Here is a 13719-nt window from a genome sequence, read left to right as displayed (position 1 = left end):
CTTTCCTTATTCATTAAATTGGGGGTTTGGACTAGATAATTTCTTAGGTCTTTAGTCAATTCTAAAGTGATTATGATTCTATACAATGATAAAAGAGAATTATTAACCTGAGTTTGACATTTCTTATGTCCTTGATAGGCTTGGAAAATCAGATCATAAACTCTCTAATATTTAACCAGGAGGTCCTTCATTTAATCAACAAGCATTTATCAATAGGCCATTGTGTACTCAAGTAATGAGCAAAAGTGAAACATTTCCTTCCTTTAAGAAACTTACATTCTGTTAAGGGAGATGTGTGAATGTGTGTGTGTGTGTGTGTGTGTGTGTGTGTGTGTGTGTGTGTGTGTATGTCTGTGTGTATACAGAAAGAGATATATTATAGAGTCCATGGGGGTTCTTTACACTGATGCATAGATAAAAATTTTAGCTATAATTACACATAAATAAAAGTTTTTCAAATGATCTTTAATGGCTGGTTGCATTTTATTTTAAAGTAACTCATGTTCTTTTGAATTTTGTGAGTTATTCTTGCCTTCGACATACAAGTGACTAATGGGGAAAAAAAATGTTCTTTTCACTTCATTACTTCTGGCTTAAAAAAAAAATCCCCTCCTCAAAATCACTTATATGAGCTCATCATCACACTTTCACAAAATCTTATATTTGGATGCAGCTTTAAAGCTCACTAGACAAAGTTGTATTTAATATAATAGAAGCTCCTCTATAGCATAACTGACAAGTTATGTCATGACATTCAACTTTTGCCTGATGATCTCCAAAGAAGAGAGACCAATGCAAACCAATCCCAATCCATTCTTTAATTGTTTGTTAGGGAGTTCCTCCCGGCCGTATCAAGCTAAAAATTGCCAATTCATAACTTCCCCTCCATTACTCCTAGTTCTGCCCTCTTTTCATACTTAACAAACTTTTCAAAACTTAAAGATATATGAGTCATCTCTAGGATAAATATCTCTCATCTTTTTGTCTAATTTTCAAATGGCATAAACTAAAGGCCCTTCAACATACTGATTTTTCCTTTCTGGATACTCTTTGCTTACCAATATCCTTTCTTTAATGCCCAGAACTAACCACAGCATACTACATGTTGTCTATCCAGGAAGAAATGCAGTTGGATTATTACCCAATTCCTGTAAACCATACCTCTATAAATGTTACTTAAGATTAACTTAATTTTTTCTTTGCTACATCTTATAGTTGATATATATAGAGACCTTTAGTCCATTAAAATCTCCTCAAAATGTTTGCAAGTTGTCTACTTTCCTCAATTCATAATTTGAATTTTCAAAAATTCCAAGTATAAGCTCAATATTATAGCCTATCATGATTTTTTTGATCCCTACTTTGCTATCCACTGTGTTAACTATCCTCCTCAGTTTCATGTTATTTAGAAATTTATAAACATGAAATCTAGAATTTTACCCAAGTAACTGATAAAAATATTACACAGCAAAGAAACCTTCTCAATAATAATTTTGATAATTTACTTTTCACCAAATATTCTATAAAAAAATCTAGATATCAATAAAGTTCAGTAGTCTACAATATATAGGTTGTTTTTCAAATATTATTCTTAACAACAATCCACGATTTACTAAGTACTTTTCTTTAACTGGTTATAATTGAGTGGAGTCAAGATATCATAAATATCGGTTCTTCTTCTTTTGCACCAGTCTCAGTATATCCATGCCTTCTTATTTTATATGCTTCATAGCCATGACTTTTTATAAGTCTTTTACCCCTTGTCTTGTTCCTCTGGTTCTTTTGATATTCTATTTCTATGGTGTTAACATTTGAAATATCCATCAATTACCTCTGCTTCTTGCTATATGGCTAACCTCCTTTTCTAGATGCTCTTATACTGCCTCCCTACTTCCCTTTCTCCCTCCCTTTCTTCCTCCCTCCATCCCTTCTTTCCCTTCTTTCCCTTCTTCCTTCCTTCCTTCCTTCCTTCCTTCCTTCCTTCCTTCCTTCCTTCCTTCCTTCCTTCCTTCCTTCCTTCTTTCCTTCTTTCCTTCCTTCCTTCCTTCCTTCCTTCCTCTCTTTCTTTCTTCCTTCCTTCCTTCCTTCCTCCCTCCCTCCTTTAGCATACCAGAAAACACACTATGGGTACACAATAAATAAACATTTCAAACAAAAATATCTATTTGTGCTCTCTTTCTCAGTGTTTCTCTTTCTCCCCATCTCCTTTTATCTGTAAAATGAACTGCAGAAAGAATGGCAAACCATTCTGGTATCTTTGCCAAGAAACTTTTTAACAGCTTGCTTCCAAGGCCAGTGACTTTTTTTTTATTATTATACCATGAGTCCCTTCCTTCCAATTCCCCATTCTCTCTTTGATTTTCACTCCATTGTACTCATGATGAAATGGAGGTCCTGGAAATTTAGTTCCACTGAAAATTATCTGAAATTACACTTAGGTTAACTGTAGTATGCTATTAATGTACCTATTTTGTTTTACTGCACAAAATGGTACCATAATTCTTTCCAAAATAGGTTGCATTAGAAAGAACACTGACTTTAGAATCAGATGACATGTTATTGAATCCTATCACTTATTATCCATGTGACCTCAGACAAATAACTTAGCTTCTTTGGCCATCATTTTTTCTTCAGGGGGCTGGACTGTATAATCTCTAAAGCTTCTTCTAGCTATAAATCCCTGATCTGATTTAAAGAAAGGTAGTATCTTAGGCACCATGGCTGAATCATAAATAATTAAGATATATGTTTATTAACATTTATGGAAAAAGTCAATTTTGTGATACATAGTTCTCTTAGTAATAGTTAAATAAGCTTTCATTCAACAATAATAATCATTAACATATACACAATTCTTTACCAGTTACAAAATTCTTTTCTATACATTTTCACATTTGATTCTCACACACATACTGTGATGAATATAGAGTTTTTATTATTGCTACAATTTTTTAAACAAAGTAGGAAACTGAATTCAAAGGAATTTATTACTTATCCAAATTCATCCAATCTATATGTGGCATGGCTAGCATTAGAATTTACATCTATTTCCTAGTCAAATGACTTTCATCATGTATATGAGTGAATGCATATGAAATTGTATTTTAAAATCTATAGAAGTAGATTTTTGGCAAACACTTTCTTTTTCTGGTTGACTGGAAATGCAGACACTTGTTTCAGCACTTAGGAATAGAGAAAAGGAACATGGACTAGATCTGTGATTCTATTGATATGAGGGCTGAGCTTATAGTATGAGAGAGTTTCCAGAGTACTGAGAGGTTATGTGACTCACTATTTTTTAAAAATAGAGAAAAATTTAACTCAGGTCTTTCTGGCTTCAAGGCAAGCTCTTTATCTCTATACAACACTGTCTTTCTGTGTTAGTAATGAATAGACTTAAATTAAACAATTCAAATTGTGAAATAGTTAGATCAGCTTTAGTAAATACAATTAATTAATTAGATGTCATTGCAATATGAATAAAAATTTAATGTGTTATAGAATGCAGTAGTTTTTTACTGAAGGAAAAAGTATTACTTTTTTGAAAAAGTAAAGCAAGTTATTTTAAATTGTGCTTTTTTAAGAGTTTTATTGGCTTATGTTAAAATATATATATATTTCCCCCCTAGGGGTTAAATGATCCTTTTTTTCTATAAATCATGTATCTTAAAACTTAATGAGATTAAAGAAACTGGAAGAAGTTTTGGATCATTGCATTTAGGCATTTAGTGGCCAAGTATCCTTAGTATCCCTCTGTTTAAATGAAGGAGAAAAAGATCTAAATTCCTTAGAAATCATGGAGTCTTTCTGTCCATCTCAAATAACATAAATGTGTGACCTGCCAAAGAAACATTTTTAGACGATAATAATTTGATTTCCACTGTAGTAGGGAAATCAAAGAATGGGGAAATCTAACTTGCTGTTTCATAATTATAGGAAGAGAGGACAACTGTAATTTAGAATATAGTTTCTTACAATGTGTTATAAGAGAGTAATGATGATTAAAGAGAAGATTGTAGTATAATGCTAACAAAAATTTCAAATGTTATTTCTCTGAAGCAGCAGAAAAGAGGAGAAAAGAAACAAGGAAAATTCAAGAGAATTAGGTTCGTTCATGAAGTGCAAAGATTCCCAGAGAATTTCAAGATGTGAAAAACAGTGACATTGAGGTCTATAACAAGCACTCTCAACATTATTTAACTATTATAATTTCATGCTTGATAAAGTATTGCCTATATGGTCCCTTACTTGATCCTCACAATAACTCTATTAGGTACGATATTGATGTGGGTTAAAGATTCCTTTCTAATTCCCAGCCCCATGAATCCCAATGGGAGATATCTGGGCTTTCCCAGCCCCCACGGGATCCGACCTAACTTGGGCTGACCCAGCTCCCACTATAATGATCTGCTCAGGTTTCCCCAACCCCCACAAACAGCTTCTTCCATATATAAAAACCCATTGAAATTTATTCAATCCTAATCCTAGCCGAAACCAGCCAGGAGCCTGGGACTCCATCTACCTTCAAGATTACCAAAAACCCCCATTATAAAAAGGGGAACCCTATTACCCACTCTTTGCTGGAGGCCCAAACATGGCATCCTTACATCGGCCATGCCAAGGTTTCCTGTCTGCCTGGCACCAGTTCTGGCACTGGTGTCTTTCTACCTTTACCCTTACTTCCAAACCCCAAATAAACCTCTTTTATTAATCTAGGTTTTCGGGTCTGTAAATTCCTTTACAGGGGATTCTGCACCGCTACTAGACCTCATATAACTCTATATCCTTGTGCCTAATCCAAAGGGGTTGCAGGAGAGCTCTATTTGACTCCCTGAACCCCGAACCTGCCACTAGACCTCAATTAACCCTAATTTCATTCAGGTACCCCTTACCTAATTCTCATCAATATAAGTATTATTCATATATTGCAGAGGATAAAATTAAGGATCAGAAATGGTGTGATGAACCCAAGACTCATATTCTACAGGTGTTCCTATTCTACATCTGGTGCTCTATTTTACTATACTACTTTCTTTTTTGTTAAATTCATTTTTTTTCTTTTATGATTTCTCTTTTTCACATTCCCTTCTTACTCACTGTGACAAAACCAGTTACAAAGATGCAGTTAATTGAAGCAAATTTCCATATTAGTCATGTTAAAAACCAAAATAAAATATACTCCAATTTACATTCTTAAGTCTCTCATCTCTCTATCTTAACAATAAAGGAAAAAAGCAAAATTGTTTTTAACCTAAAACAAGTTTCTGTTAAACTAGTAAGGTGGCAGGAAGACAACATATTCACAAACTAGTATAATATGAGGTAAACCAAGTGAGAAGAAAGTTCTGAAAATTGAGGGATAGTTAAATAATGAGATGACATCTGATTGTGCCCCAAAGAGGTAGCATAACATGATGGAAAGTGCTGGATTTGTATTCAGAAGAATACTTTCTATAATTTATTTTACTGTGATCAAGTCATATAATTCAACTGATTCTCAGTTTTCTCTTATGTAAAAATTCATTATTTATCCCTTATGGTGGTTGTGATTAAATACAATAAAGTATTCAAATTAATCATTGATTTGTATTATTTATATAATTTTTAAGTTCATTAATGTTAGTTATTGTCATTGAGGAATATAGTTTTGTTAAGAAAATATTAGTATATTCCAAATCACTGTAGGTAAACTCTGTGAATACAGGAAGGCAGGTAATGGGAACTACTTGAATTATAATTAGATTGGAATGAAAGACTCTGAATGGGTAGTTTGACTAGAAAGATAGGATCAGATTGAGATAAACTTTAAATACATAACTGAAGAATTTGGATTTTATCCTAAGACAATAGGGAATTACAATTGAAAATGTTTTTGTCTCGCCAGAAGGGAAAAAAGATACTCCCAACCTTTTTCTTTGCACATATGCAAAAGTTATTAGTTTGTTGCCCACTCCCCCTCCTTGTGATGTTACTGCCATTTACTGCCATTTTTGGTAGCTAAATAGAAAATAGAGAGATCATAGGCAAGGAGACCAATAGGAGACTACTGAACACCCAGAACAAGAGGTAATGAGAGCCTAAAACAACAGTTTCTGAGTCATGAGAATGCAGAGTGTAAGATCCTTGAGGGCAGAAGGTGTTTCTATTTTGTCTTTGTATTAACAGTGACTTGCAGTTAACAAGTACTTGAAAAACATACTCTGAATTGAACTTTATGAAGGAGAAAGATGCTATGGATGTTGAACTGATAAGACAACAGGGGATAGACAGGCAAATATCTCCTCCATCAGACTTCCTGGAATTCTCTTCATCTGGTCCCAGAGAGGAGACAAGAGATGAATATTAAAATATTATCCTCTATAAAAAATATACCTGAATAGTATACTACACTAGCACCCATTAATATGAGTTAATTCCCCAAAGTAATTCACTATCACCTTAAATAGTATGGTCAATATTATGTCCAGTTGAGGACAGGTTAGTTAAACTAAACAGTTAGTTAAACTAAATTGACTTATTTATTGACTTCACTAGCTTTTTGTTTGTTGAATTAAAAAGACTATGATAACTTTGTTCTTTTCATTTGTGTGAATACAAAACTGGGAAATTCAAAAAGTTTTGTGTTAAGGAAATAATCATTTAAATATGATTTTAGAAAAACTTAAAATGCATGGATTTTTTCTACATTGAACTAAAAATATTGCCTAAATCTTACTTTTCCTTGTTCTATGTACATTTATCATGTAGCACTTTTCAAATTAATAGAATTTGAATCTAAAATTCTGATTATATAATGGACAGAATTAATAAGAAAATAAAAAAAAATCATTGGCCCTCAAGCTTTATAAAAATCTACAATTCTTTTCCTGTGAATTTACTCTCCAAGAAAACTGTTGAAGGAAGCACTTCATAGTGCCCATTTTCCATGGGTTTCTTCAAAAAGGTAAATATTTTCCAACTTCTCAACTTCATAACATATGTGAAATTTCTAAACATTTTAAGGAGGTAGAATTAACAATTAAACACTACCTGTATTGGTAATATACATTTTATATATGTATCCAATTTTTAATCTTCAATTTCATACCATAAAATTTAGGTGGGTTATGTAACATAAATTGATTCTCTTTAATACTCATCTTCTAAATATTTTTTTTTACTTTCCTGGAGGATAAGAATGGAACTGACTTCCTTAATCTAAATATAGTATTAAAAAAGAGAATTCTTTTTTTTTTCTGATCAAAATTTTTGTCAAAATTTTTTACTGAATTCCTTTTTATATCTGTAATTTACTTTCTTCCTGTTTTTAAGTATTTTAAACAAAACAATTTATGAACTTCTGTATGATTTTTTGGCATTCTCTTCTGAATATTAATACTGTCCCTTAGAAACTTGTTGATTATTGAAAAAAAAATTTTTTTTGCTGGTCCAAACATCATGCTACTGAAATCTTGAGTGTCACACAATGAGTTCACCAAAGAATCCATCCTTTGGGCTTCCTTTATTGAAGAGAATATGCAGAGATTGAATAACAATTTAAGACACAAAAAAGTATATTTTAACAGTTAATGAAAATTATGTCAAGCATCATTAGAAAGTTTAATAAATGTCCTTGCTAGAATTCCCCAAATTATCCTATTTTAAAATGATTTATTTGCACTCAACTAAAATACACCTACAATCAAATTGATAAATTTGAACTGGATTTTTTTTTTCTTTTGGTTGTTCCATTGGTATGGACAGTGCAGAAAATTCCCTCTCTGAGTGTAAATGGGCCTTTTCTGTGCCATTTACTATGTTAGAGCATTACTTGGGGAATCAAGTGAGTTAAAATGATTTGCCATATTCACCCAAATATCATGTGTCAAAGACAGAACTTGAACCCAGGTTTTTCTGACTTCAAAGTCAAATATCAACTATATTAAATTATTTCTCAATAGTTTTTAAAAATATAATAAATTTGAAAATTCTGCAGTTAACAGATTTCAAAATTAGGATTCTAGATGTGCAGGTAACTGCAAAATATTAATACAACTTGAAACACATGTGAATTCAGAGAGTATTTCAATTTAGGTCAAATGATTAGGATATCTGGATTTTATTCTGATTCTAAATGTTTCCAACTCTGCTTTGTCATTTCTGCATATCATACTACTTATATATATCTGGGAGTCTTCAGCATGAGAAGCTTGAAAGAGCCAAAAAAATTGATGGTAAAAATATTAGTGAATAAGATCTGCTTAGAGAATGGGCAAATTTACTTATATTAACTGGATGCAAGAATGGCAAAAATGTGTATGTGTGTGGGTGTATGTGTTTATACTTATATACATACATACATACATATACACATCTTTTCTCAGCTGATGACATTTTTACAATGGAAACATCTCTAGTCAAAGTGTTGGAATGACAAATACTGGCTTATAAAAGTGTTGCTCTAGGGCATGAACTAAATCTTACAAGCAAAAAGGACTGGAATTGAAATAACAAATCTATTTAAAAGAATGACAAAGTGCTATATTCTAATTCAATAGACTAAATAAGGGTCCTGGAGCTATTGATTCATTATTCTAAAAGTAAAACACAATATTCATAAGTTTTAACTTCTTCTATATACATTTCTTCTGGTATTCCTTTTGTTTCTTTTAACATGTGGTGAAATATAACCATCTATACCATAAAATTTTTTTTTGTTTTTTTATTTGGTAAAAAATACTGTGACTCCTAGTTACCTAAAGGTAAACTTATGTCATTTCCTAAAGTGCCCTTAGAAGCACATTGCCCAGTTGCCAAGGTAAAGAAAATTATTTCTGTATTCTCTAAATATAATAGTAAAGAACAGCATTAGGTCAAATTACCAAGTTTTAAGAAAGCATTAGTCACACATGTGAACAAGAATAGAACCTGCTGTAAATGTTAACTAGGAGAAAATTACCATGGTTATTATTAATCCGTTTGCTTTAGCTTATAAAATACAGTAGTCATCAGTGTTGACACAGATAATCAAGAAGGCATTTCCTTATTTAACAAAATTAGACACTGCTGTAAAGGAACTGCAAACCTTTTCAAGACAAGAGATCATCTTTGAATATTGAATACAATAGCAATTCTATGGTCTTTCACATTAAGCTTTATTAGCACTAGACCTAATTATTATTAGATTTTGGATTGGAACTATGATTTCACTGATGTTACAGGGAATTGGGGGATGAGGAAACTTCCTCTATAAATGCAAGTTTGCATCTAATTGTCTCAGAGTTGCTATGAGCAAGGGCTAGGTGACTTCTTAAGAGTCACACAACACACAACTAGTAATTATCAGAAATTAAACTTGAGTCCAGATCCTCCAGGGACAAAAGTTAACTATACTATACTACCTTTCAAGTATTATTTTTCTGTGATTGATTTGTTCCTTTGTGACACTGTTTTTTAAAAGTTCTCCTGTAGTTTTTCCTCTTCTCCTAATAAAAGAAAGTATTATCAATTGCTACTTGCCCAAATAGCCGAGTAGAATTTTCTATTCTTTCTAAACTTGTTATGATTTTCTGGTCTGTCTGACAATTTGGATATTATTTTTGAATAATATACTGAGCTGTTTCCTGTTTGACCTTTTATTGCACATTTTCATTTGAAACTCAATGTTTTATTTCTTGTAATCCACTTTTAGGTTTGTAAAATAATAGATGTAGTGGTTGTTATTTTTTTACATAAAAGATGCAATTATTTTTGATATATTGGAACTTCACTTTAAGGTGTTAGAAATGTTTGGAAAAAGAAACATGTAAATATTTTACAGACTGAAGAAGAAATACATTCAAAAATCAATGAATATTTAAGGACAACACATCTGAGAATTTCACAAACTAATAAAAAATTCTGATCAATACTTTTCATTTTTAACATAAAGATAAAGAACATTTCAACTTATAACTGTGTTACAAGTTCTCTTCCAAAATAATAATCTATTCTTCAATTTATGCTGTATACATTTGAGATAAGAAAATCACAGCAGATTTCTGAAACAATTTGCTAGAGCTTTTTTCTTTTTATACTAAGAAATGCCACATCCAAAAAGATTCTGCCTCTTGAAATGCTGCTAAATGATTCTGACATTCACAAAAGGTAACACTATCATTTTTCATTACAAATGGATTGAACAGTATAGAATGAATTTAAGTTAACTTATTACACAGATCCACAAGCCCATTGATTCCTTTATGCAAATTATCAAATGTGAACACATTTCAAAGAATTAGAATTTCTCATATCACAGTACATCAGGAGTTGTTTAAGAATACCAAGCAAGAAACTCATTTTAATTCCCACTTATTCCAAATAAATAATCTGGAAAAGAATTGCTAGCTGCAACTCTTTCTGAACACAAAGTACCATGTAATGTTACTTTGAAAACAGACTCTACATTCATATAGAATTTAAGTATTTAGCTCACAGCTACAGATCCTGTGGTTATTTTGAAAATGCTGATTCTATAATGTTAATTTATGCATCCACTGGTGATTGTTTTTGATTGGTTTCCATCAGTATCACACACATATTTTTGCTCACTCTGGTATAATGAATTAAAGACTCGTAAATTTATTGGTGCTCCCAAGATGCTTTCAGTACTTAAATAATGCTTGAAATATTAAGAAACTCTTCAGTCACAGGCCTCAACCTCGTTCATAATCTTGCTACAACTCCATGAGCCCTCTTGAGGCATTAGCAATATCATCCACAAGGTACCAAACTGTGCTGAGGGGAATGAAGTATGTAAACGTAATCACTAAACAGTCTAGCCACTTCAGGAATACACACACATACACACACACACACACACACACACACACACACACACACACACATCTTTGGCAATAAAACAAACAAGTATATTGAAGATGTACATGTAAATGGACTCTTAAATCTGGAAAAGATTTTAGAGAATCATCTAATCAATCTCTGATAAAAATTGAGTTCAGAAAGTTTAGGTCATAGATAATGTATTTCTCCTGACATATTTTCCCGCTAAACAAATTTCAGAAAGCACAAGATAATACAGTACAAACAACAAGTCCAATCTCTTATTTAATACAACAATCCATTTTATTATCTTATCTGAGAGAATAACCTTACCTCAGCATTGCATCTACCTGCTCATGAACAATGAATGTTTTCCAATTATCTAGGGCTTTTTTTCAGTATATTTTCTTTGCTCAAATAGTTTCAATAATGGCATTCAAAATTTCATGTAATAATCTGCCCCATTATTAGACATATCTATTAGAAAATTCTTTCTTTTATTCAATAACATTTAAGTTTCATCTGCATAAACTTTCCATAAGCCAACATTTCTTCTCTAAATTCTACATGAAAGTTATAGTAAATCCTTAATTTGAGGAACAGTAACTTCTTCAAGAATGACAAATGCGAAAGGGAACAAATTTACCAGAATTCTAATGTATCTGCTAGCTATGCCACTGGTCAATAATCATGTCTACTACTAATATTTGAAACAATAAAAGGAAAAATTCTCAGCTTTCACTTTTCTGAATTTCAATACTTTCAATAACACCAGCTTGATAGTACAGTAAATAAAGTATTAGAAAATGTTAGGAAAATCTTGATTTAAATTCTGCCTCAAATATTTCCATCAGAATCTCTCAATTTTTTATTTCATTTTCTGACTCATGCTTAACGTTTTAAAATATCTTATAGTACAAGATGCTCTGAATTCATTTTGGTCTACTAATGTGCAGCAGCTGATCTTCTAACATCTCTATTCTAAGAAATAATATATATTTGGCACAAGATCTCAGACTATTTCCTCCATTATAAAATGAAAATAACAATAGTAACTACCTCCAGATTTGTTGAGATGATCAAATGAAATAATATAATAAAAGAACAAAAAAGCACTTTGCTAATCTTAAGGCACTGTATAAAACTATAATTGTCTAACAGGATTTCAACTTGAAAAGATGTTTTGATTTAGTTATGCTTTGTTATACTTCATTTTTGCAGAGAAGACCCTGGTAAAAGAAAGCATTCTTTCAGAGGTAACATAAACAGTAAGTAGCAGAAGTGTGAGTGGTCTCTAACTCTAAATCTATAAACATGTAATCATATTATCTAGCAGTGGTCAAATATATGACAAAAAACAGTGCTCTTGGGATCATTTTCTAGCTGTCTTAGGATGCTGGAAAATTTTCCAACCTTTTTCCTTCTTAAAAAAAAACCAAAAAACTTAAGACATAATTAATTATAATTATATATAGCATATAATTTTATATTATAGCTTATATAATTACATTAAATTATGTATATTAATTATATAATACAATATTATATATTTATGCTATGTTATATATTTTAAATTATTTAATAACAATTAATTCTGTGCAATTAATTATATACTTATTAATTACAAAATATTGTATAATTAATTATAAATTTATTTTAAAAAATTAAAAATCAATTATGGCATATTTTTAAAATCAGGAAAGGAGGACAATTTTTCTTAAAAAATGATAGATTTGTTTGGCAATTGTCAATGTTGTAAAATTACCCATGCATATATATGGTAAATAAAAACTATTAAATTAAAAAAAAAAGATTATAGATTGCTACAATTCACCAAATTGCCAGGATATAGAAATTTTAGGAACATTAAACACACTATAAGGGTCTCTTAGGAACTGTGCTATTCAAGTAAACATTGCCTATTTTATATAACATCTTTAAGATGAGGCATTAGAGATTTTTTTTCTTTTGATCCATGTCACTAGGCATTTCCTTCAGAATTTCTCAACTTTTTATTCTATTTACTGACTAATGCTTAAAGTTTTTATATATTTCATAGTACAAGCTGCTCTGAATTCATTTTGGTCTACTAATACACAACAGTTAAACTTCCATTGTCTTTAATCTTAAATAACCAAGTAATAATTATAAAATCAAATTTAAACAGACTATTTATATGGAAAATTAATTTAAAGTATCTGATAATTATTATATGCTTCTCCATATATTGTTTTACATAGAAAAGATTATGGATAAAAATGAGGGATTTCATAATGTTTAATTAACCAATATTTTAACTACTTGGCTTCTATTACTTGTTAGGTAATCAGGAAATATTATTGAAATCCAAATTTGACAGAATTTTACATGTATTTATTTGCACCAGTAATTAGAAAAGGAAAGGCAAATAGTTACCAAAATCTACTTTGAATACTAATGTTAATTTTTCAAAATTCAGTGACTTGTTCGTCTGGTTTTCAGTTATCCCAAGGTACTATTTGCAATTTACCATGTGTTTTAGGGCATTTTCTGAAAACAATTAAAGCAATATAATAAAAATCATATTTTCTATCCTGACAATAATAATTGATTTTGAAGGGATTTTATGAAACAAGTTGTGGGATGACAGTAAGAGTTTTCTTTTTCTTGTTTGTTTTAAAGAAACCAAATCACTGAAGGGAAAAAAAAAAAGATAAACAGAATGACACTTAAAAGAAACTAAACATTGTATTTAAATTAGCTTTACAGATTATAGGATAGATTTCATGTACGTAATGCAATAACTAAAATCAAGCATAAAGCCATTAACAAAAGAAATACTATAAATTCATTTACCATATCACTTTTAAATATCAGGAATTTCAATATACATAATTGTTCAAAATTATCCAAAATATTCTGATTATGAGACCAGTTTTC

The 13719-nt window shown here is 30.8% G+C and overlaps 1 long non-coding RNA gene across 1 annotated transcript in view; it reads left to right on the top strand.

The window, feature by feature from the left end:
- The window catches only part of LOC141562922 (uncharacterized), a 52568-nt gene that overhangs the window by 19086 nt on the left and 19763 nt on the right, over positions 1–13719 (top strand). Inside the window, exon 3 of the long non-coding RNA XR_012488283.1 lies at positions 12022–12068. This is a non-coding gene — a long non-coding RNA (uncharacterized LOC141562922). The remainder of the gene's footprint in view (positions 1–12021; positions 12069–13719) is intronic.

This window comes from Sminthopsis crassicaudata, chromosome 3, assembly GCF_048593235.1.
Source record: "Sminthopsis crassicaudata isolate SCR6 chromosome 3, ASM4859323v1, whole genome shotgun sequence".
NCBI classification, from domain to species: Eukaryota; Metazoa; Chordata; class Mammalia; order Dasyuromorphia; family Dasyuridae; genus Sminthopsis; species Sminthopsis crassicaudata.
The sequence above is the reverse complement of the archived record's forward strand: the minus strand, read 5'-3'. Positions and strand labels throughout refer to the sequence as shown.